We start from the raw sequence: 8247 nt of genomic DNA, 5'->3' as shown, positions 1-8247 counted from the left end.
CAAAGCGTAGCCTTTGCTTACATTTATTTGAGCTGAGATTCTGTCCCTTGCAAATGAAGCATCTAATGAGCCCTGGATGTAATCCGGGTTTCGCTGGCCCTGTGTTTTAGAAAGAAAAGACATTTGGGGAACCGTATCTTACATCATCAAACATTAATGTTTTTATGGGACACCTCACAGATGAAAAGCCTCCAATCTATCTTCCTCCGAAGCACCAAACGTTCCTGTACGCGGTGGCTGAGCGCCCGTGTTCTTTCACCCTGTTTATTACGCGGCTGAGGACCGGCTTGCCCTGAGATGACGGCAATTTGAAGGTTTGCCGGTAGGCTGTTAGACCCACTCCTACCTTTGCACTTAAAAGAAGGAGGGGGCAGCAAGTGTATGTGAAACAGCGACGGCAGCGACCCCCCAGCTGTGTCTCATCACCACAGGTACAGAGCTGCTGCTGCACAAATGTTGTGTGAACGGGGACAGCTGGTCACCAGGGAGATAGCCTTGAAGTAGGTGGTTCTGGGCGCACACGGCATCCCACACACGCTCTGATGGTCAGCAGGACCAGCTCCATTCCTGGAAGGCAGCAAGGAAAGATGGAGAAGGGGAGGCCCCAGGTGATTCCCATTAAAGGTCCTCGCTGATCCGGGCATCCCTCCCCACGGCTGGATGCTGTCACCTGGAGCACCTCAGGAAGGAAGACGATTGCCGACCGCCCTGATGTGGGAGCAGAAGTTTTCTTTGGAGTGTTCAACGCTCTGAAGGGGCCTCTTCAGCAGTTCTTAAACCTACACTCCCAAGTGAAAAAAATTACAACTGCCATGGCAACAGTGATCTAGTGCTTGTTATACAGAAAGCAGAACAGAGAAGTACGAGGAAGAAGAAAGGCATGGATGAAGTCACGCTATGTGGGGCTAAGTGCTTTACACGCTTTATACCATTAATCCTTGCAAAGGCCCTATGTGCCCATTTCACAGAGAAGAAAACTGAGGCTCAGGAAGGGTAAGCAATCTATCCAGGGTTGCCCAACAAGTAAGAGCTGGACTCAAACCCCAACTGACCACATCCCAGGACCTGCTGGCCCTGCCTGGCCTCCTTGCACACATGTCACCTGCATCCAAGTCTGCTCGGGTCACTTTACAGCTTTTGATCCTCCTGTGGCTTTGGTTACACCTAGAGTAAAACCCCAAACCCTGCAACGCCAGCCCGCTCTGATCCCCAGCTGTCCTTCTGCCTCTGCTCCACCACCTCCCTGCCCCAGCCCTGGCTGCTTCAGGCCTTCCCTGCTTCTGTTCCCTCCTCCTCGACAGCTCTCCCTTCAAACAAGTCTTTCACTCTGCTCAAATGTCACACCCCCCTCCCCCATGATGCCTTCCCTGACCACAATATCTAAAACAGCAGCCCGAGGAATCCTCTATCCTCCTTCTTGGCTTTATTTTTTCCTTGAAAAGTCTTATCTTTGTGCTGGAATTATACATCTATTGTTTGTTTATTATCTATCTCCCCACCAGAATATGAGTCCCAGGTAGGTGTCTGTTTGTCTGTCTCCCCACTAGAATATAAGTCCCAGGTTGGTAGAATTCTGCCTATCTTGTTAACTGATAGAGCTTTTGGCAAATATCTACTGGAGATGGGACTTATCACACTGCGTGTATGTGCAGGTGGGGACGAGGGGAGATGGGCACTATCTCTTGCTTACAAATCTTCCTCCACTGTCTGTCTGTGAGCTTGTCAGAGAGCAGGGCCCAGCCACATATACCTTTGCCACAATCCCTGCTCCCGGCTCCCGACTCCCCACTCCAGGCCCAGCGCTTCACCCTGCTCTGAGCTCAGTGAGTGTTTATTTGCAATTGTCTGAATTTGGGCCGGGCTCAGAGGTTGGGAGGCCTGACAGGTCCTGCCTGTCCATTTGTTTTGATGTTGGTCTTTACGAAGTTCTGATCAGAAACAGGCCATCGCAAGTTCATGTTTCCAAACTCTGGCAAATGCTTTTTTCTTAGCAGAAGCTTCTTTTTTAGAACTCAGCCTTTTCTGTGTTCAAAAGTGCTTTCCCTCATTTAAGGGCGTCATGGTGTTGAGAATGGGCTCACCCCAAAGGCTAGGGGACCAGAGGGTCTGGGACTGAATTCCACAGACTTTCCCCAGGGCCGGAGGAAAGGGAAATCCACAGGTTAGATGGAGTTGAAAGAACTAAACCAAAAGAAAGAGAGAAGAGAGGAGGAGGGAAGAGGTCGTAGAGGCCATGGATTGTGGAGAGAGCCACTCTCCTGTCTCCATGGATGAGGGGACCCGTCTGAGGGGAGGCAGCCGACAGTGGGGTCTCCTGAGACCCAACTCCCTAAAGCCGCCGTCAGGAGGATGCCTGGAGCATCACCCACAGCGCATGGCTCTCAGACCCAAATTATTTAAATGAGCAAATATTAGTCACGGCTCAACTGCTAAGAAATTTAAAAAAAAAGAAAAACAGGAATTTCCAGCTGTTAAGATCTCTCTCTTCCATCATCCTGCAATTTTCAAAATCTAATCTTTCTCCCATGTTGCAGGAGGGGCACTTTTTGTTTATTTGCTTACTTTCGTGGGACGCAATAGAAGAAGAAATGGGCTGATCGGGGCCTTGCCTTCTCCCCAGGGGAAGGATTCAGCGGCCCCTCCCTTAGACCTTCGTAAACCCTTGGGGTTTGGGACACTTGGGAGGGAGAAGGACGCTCTTGGGATACAGGACAGGGAACTTCCTGCTGATTTGGACAGGTGGGTGCTTCGGAAATTAGTCACAGATTTACAAGAGGCATGACCACTGTCCAACTTTGAGTTTACAGAAGAGTTTCTTTCGCTGAAGGATGTACCAGCTCCGGCCCCTAAACTAGCATTCGGAATATTTTCTAAAGCATTCCTAGGCACTGCGGAAGCCATCCAAAATAAATAGGACACTATCCTCCTCTTTAAAGAGCTTGCAATTAAGTCGGAACGCCAGGATCTACAGATATAAGCTATTATGGATAATCATGTACAGGTCTGCATACGAATTAGGCCGTCGTGTCCTAGTTCTGGAAATGAGATCATCAGTTTGCAGTGGGTTCTACTCACAACGGCAGACTTACTACTGAGTCGAGCCAGAGCCGGGGGTCATCTGGGTGCTTGGATCAGCTAGGCAATGACTTAGGTTCCTGCACCTGCTGGGGCAGTCACCCTGGGACTCCTGAATGCAGGGGAGGCTGAGAACAGACTCCGATGCTCACCCAGAGGCCCAGACAAAAAAAACCAGCCTGTCGAGTTGGCGTCTGGTGGACGGCCATCCCCACTCGCCAAAGAACTTGGGGTGACAAGAGACGGTGAGATTATTACAGGAACGAGAGCTCCTTGGTGAGCGGCCACTGCCGGTGGCAGGTCTTAGCATCATCCCCCAGGAGACTGGGCCCAAAGCACACAAACCCCTGCCTCACCCCACTTCGCCCTGTTGGAGCCTCCTTAGCTCTGATGATGTCACTCTGTTCCTCTCCCAGTTGGGGCAGCTCTGTGCGTCGGGATGAGCTCTCGGGCCCTGACACCCATCTGAGCGCAGGGAACGTGGTCCAGAGAGAGCCGGGGTCCCTGTGCTGCTACAGCGCCTGAGCCCCCCAGGGTGTGTGTCACTCACTCCCAGTTCTTGGGAGCCCCTACCAGGTGAGTGACCTGAGGGGCCAGCAGGTGCTGTCCAGAAATGACAGCAGCCACAGTCCCTGCGGGAGAGATGGGTTAGAGGTGGCAAGTGGCGTGTCACCGTGAGAGGGGACGGGAGGCTGTCCCTGTTTCCGGGACAGGTCCCCAGCGCTGCAGAACTGGCTGCTGGGTGGTGGCCCTTGACCCGCGCAGGCTGTGCAGGACTCCAGCTTCCAGCGGCAGGCGGTGGAGAAACAGGTTCTCACGGGGCGATGGGGCAGAGGCCTCCCGGGGTTGGCCCGAGGCACCACCTTCCTCCTCAGAAACTCAGAAAAACATTTCAGCCAAAGGGCAGGGAATGCACGGTTGGCTCTTAGTACCGCTTTTGAGGCTAATTAAGCCAAGGTCAAAAATTCAACACAGGTCATCAGCTTCGTACAGAGGAACGGGGGCTGCCCGGTCACAGAAAGGCATTCACCTGCTGAAGGTTGTGCGACGTCCACTCAGCTCCGGGGGGAGGGCCGCCCCTGTTGAAGCCCGCCCACAATTCCGCCTTTCCCTCGCAAGGGCATCATTTAGTGGGGACACGGTGGCAGGGTGCACAGGGTGAGTGAGGGTTACGGCAACGCCGCTCTTCCAACCAGGACAAGACAGCCCCGAGCCCCGACGTGCACCAGGCCCGGGCTCACGCACGTTCGCGCGTTATCACCCACTGCCGTCAATCTTCAGGACACCTCGGGCCAGCTGTTGTCACCCCCTTTGATCAACAAGGAGTCAAGCTTGGGAGGACACGCAAATCATACGGGGCTACATGGCGGGAATCACACAGGATGCCAGGCGTCAGGGACCCAGGGAGGAGCTCCCCACCCTGGTCCAGAGATCTGGGGGTTCAGGAAGACGGCACCGTGTAAATGACACCTGAATGGACCTCGAGGAAGAGGCGATCAAGGGGAGGAGAGAGGGAGGGACATTATTCTCGGATGAAATGAAGAGCAAACACGAACGTCACAGCAGAGTGTCTGCTGTCTTCGGGGGATGGGGACGGAGAAGGACAGGACAGATAGTAGACGCCAGGTGTGTCACATGGGAGGTCCCCAGGGAGGCCAGCCAGGGAGATGACAGGGGCAGATGGACCAAATAGGAAGATCCAGGGACACATACTCACGAAGGAGGGGGGAGGGAGGAGAGGCAGGTAGGAGGCCACAAAAATGGACCGAGAGAGGACGGAAGAATGTCTTGACCCGCCAGCTGCCCAGAAAGGGAGTCACCGCCCACGAGAAGGGGACGAGGGGGGCCAGCTGGGGGTCCTGGCAAGGAGCGTGACTCCACGCCACCGCCGTAAGCAGACTCGAGTGTCTGCCTGGGTCTGGAAGGCTCACGGCGCCACGTTTGTGAAGCAGACCTGTTCTTCCCTTTGCAGCCGCTTCCAAGGAAGCAGGAGGATGCTGCCTCGCGCACGCTCCTTGTTTAGCACTTTAACTCTTCCCCTTTCCCCGTTTTGTGGCAAAAATAACATCACAGCATCAGAAAAAAATGTTTTTTATAAAATGCCTAGAACCCTACCAACCTAAACCAACCATTCTCTTCCTAAATCGGTTCAACTCTCCGCCAGGTTTCACAGAGCCTAGCATGGCAGGTAAACCCGTCAAGCAGGGCCGGGTTCTGTCCACAGCCAGACCTGCGTCGCCTGGCCTGGAGCGCTTGCTGACAAAAGGGTCGGGGCGGGAATGAAGGGTCAGGGTGTAAATGCCTCTTTGGATTCTGCCCTGTCACTGGCGGGGTTGTAACTTCCCTCGGCCTCCATAAACCGTCATAATCATCGTCCTCAGTATTCCCTCCGGCAAATGCGCCACAATTTAATTAGCGGTCCCAATCTTTGGAAATCCAGGTCACATCTTTCTTTATTTCTTTTTAAATTTTTCTGTTATAAACGACATCTCCTTTCTAAGCCAACAAGAAATCCAGAAAGCTGACAAGAGGTAGAGTTTTGATTACTTCAATGTGTTATGAAGATACCGCGAATGAAGTTAAAAGAGAAGCCACTGACTTGTAGAATATATTTGTAAAATATACGATCGTCAAAGGGTTACTATCCTTTGTACAATATAAAAGGAGCCAGTAGAAATCAGTGATGAGGAAGATCTCGATGCCCAGCATATAGGGAACCTGACAAATAGGTAAGAGCAGGTAAGAACACAGGTATGTCCGTGACCCCCTTGGATGACCACTAAGAAGGGCTGGGTCTCCACCTTCTGACCTGGATGGGACTGTCCCTTTTTTCTGCGTTGTTTGAAATATTTACAACTAGGAATAATTTTGTAATTACCAAAGCCATCAAAAGAAGTAAGCTGATGTGTGTATAAATCAAATACTGTACCACTGAAACTGGCACTGCCATCGCACGAAAGCTTGGGGCAGGTGGGCCAGAGGGCACACCCTTCCTCTCATTCTTGGTGCCTCCTGGCAGATGGTTTTCCCAGAAGGTTAGAGCAGTTTATGGGGTGTTCGGTTTGTTAGAAATGCACAAAGCAGGCTGGTTCCTCCAAGAGGCCGATGGTAAAACTCTCAGAACGTAAAGCATCTTACCTCTGACCAGCTTGTTAACGCTAATCCTCTCCCAGGGTGTTTCCAGACCCCCTTTGACTACTCCAATCCCCTTTAACAAGGCCCGCTCGGTGCCTTGTATGCAGTAGGCGCTCATACATTTTGCTTGTTCGACAAATTCATGTTGGGGCACGCCCCCGCCCCCCAGGTCGGAAGAATTAGCACAGGAAGCAACTGGATTATTTTCGGAAGAGTCATTAAAAACACCAGTTACACCCAAGACAGACGAGGCAGAGGACGCCCTGGGGGCTGGATCCGCAGCTGCCTGCAGACCCGCTGGCCCACCCCGTCCTGGGGCGCTGCAGGCCGGGGGTGGGGGGGGGAAGATGCTCCACCTGGCCCGGCCCGGCTACTCTAGACGGATGCCTCCTCCCACCGACAGAGACACCCTCCGGACTCTTCCTGAGTACTCTGAACTTCCTTCCCCGCCTCTGCATCCTTGCTGGAGGCCGCCCACTCTGGGGGCACAGGGCAGACCCTCTATTCCTCCTCATTGCGGCTTTGCCCCTTCTTGCCAGGGATGAAGAGCTGGTGTGGGACCCGGAAACCCGCCTCCAGCTCCGCAGGCCACAGTCTCGGCCCTTCCGTTCTGCACTCTGGCTCTGACTTCTTCATTTGAAATTCTTCCTTGATGAGGTCTTTATGGCAATTAAAGGGTGAGCTCTGCAGGCAGGGATGAGCCCCTGCGCAGGCCGGACGGTACCAGGAGAAGTTTCAGCCCACACGGAGGCTGGAGCCCCCAAGGGGCTGGCTGTGCACTTCCCTGAGCTCCTTCGCCTCCGCCCCGGCCCTGCGAGATTCAGGCAGGGTTTCACACCCTGACAGCCCAGACAGCTGGAAACTTCGCCCCCTGGACCCCCTCAGGGCTCTGAGCTCAGTGGCCAAGTTGCCACCAGGCCCCAGGCCTCCTGCCCCACCCTGGCTCGTCATCCGGGCGCAGCCCTCCTGGCAGAGGCAGGCGGTTTCCTTCCGCTGTATCTTGGCTCTGGGAACTTACACTGGCTGCGATTCTGGTGGCCAAGCCAGGATCAGGAATGCAGGTCAAGGACGCCAGGGAGCCTCTGGGCTGATGTGGTGCAGGCAGAGGGGAGGGGTGGCTGCTGGAGCCTAACCCCAGGGGCCGTCCAGGATGGAGGAGCACGGATTTAGGCAGAACCCCCGTCTGCGGAAGGAAAGGGGAGCAAAACGCAGAAATGATGTCACCGAGCCTTCATGAAAAAGCCAAACGATCTCCAGATCGGAGGCGGAATCCAGCCACTCCTCCTCGCCCCAGGAGCCCAAACCACTGTCGTCCTTCGCAAAGATTATGGGGGCAGCTCCTCCTGGACTCCCGCCACCCCTCCCGTTAGGGCGTCCCCACCCAGCAGCGGCTGGACCCGAGGGGGCCGCGTCTCTCCTCTGCGCAGCCTTCTGCGCAGCTCCATATGAAAGAGCGGAACCACGTCCCTGGTACGGCCCTGCCACCCCTCACCTCTCTGACCCACAGCCCCTGCAGGCCCCCCCCTGCCCCGTACCACCCCCGCCCTCCTCTCCTGGGGGAGGGGCCTCGGCCTGAGGCTGCTCCGTTTGCTGGAAGGCTCTTTCCTCCGATGGACACGGGCCCCCTGCTCCCTCTCACCCCTGTGTGTTCCTGCCAGCCACCCCGCCGATGTCAGCGCTGCACACTCCATGGCGCACGCCTTTCCCCTCGTGACTTTTCTCCTTTGCACTAATGATTATCCAACATGCTACATGTTGCATTTATTTACACCATCTCATCTGTTTCCCACTAAAATGCCGGCTCCTCCAGACCAGGGATTTCTGTTTATTCTCCACTTAATTCCCCGGGGCCTAGAACAGCACCGACACACAGCAAGGGTGGCGCTGATGAAGGATGGAACCTCGGCTCCTGGGGGCGCGGTAGCGGCAGGGTCTGCTGGCTCAGGGATGGAGTAACTGGACAGCAGCCTAGCTGGTCAGATACTTATGGGGCGATTATTATTCTGAATGCAGAATGAGCCAGACAGCGTAAGGGCC

Source organism: Delphinus delphis, chromosome 4 (assembly GCF_949987515.2).
Source record: "Delphinus delphis chromosome 4, mDelDel1.2, whole genome shotgun sequence".
NCBI classification, from domain to species: domain Eukaryota; kingdom Metazoa; phylum Chordata; class Mammalia; order Artiodactyla; family Delphinidae; genus Delphinus; species Delphinus delphis.
Note: the sequence above shows the minus strand (reverse complement) of the source record.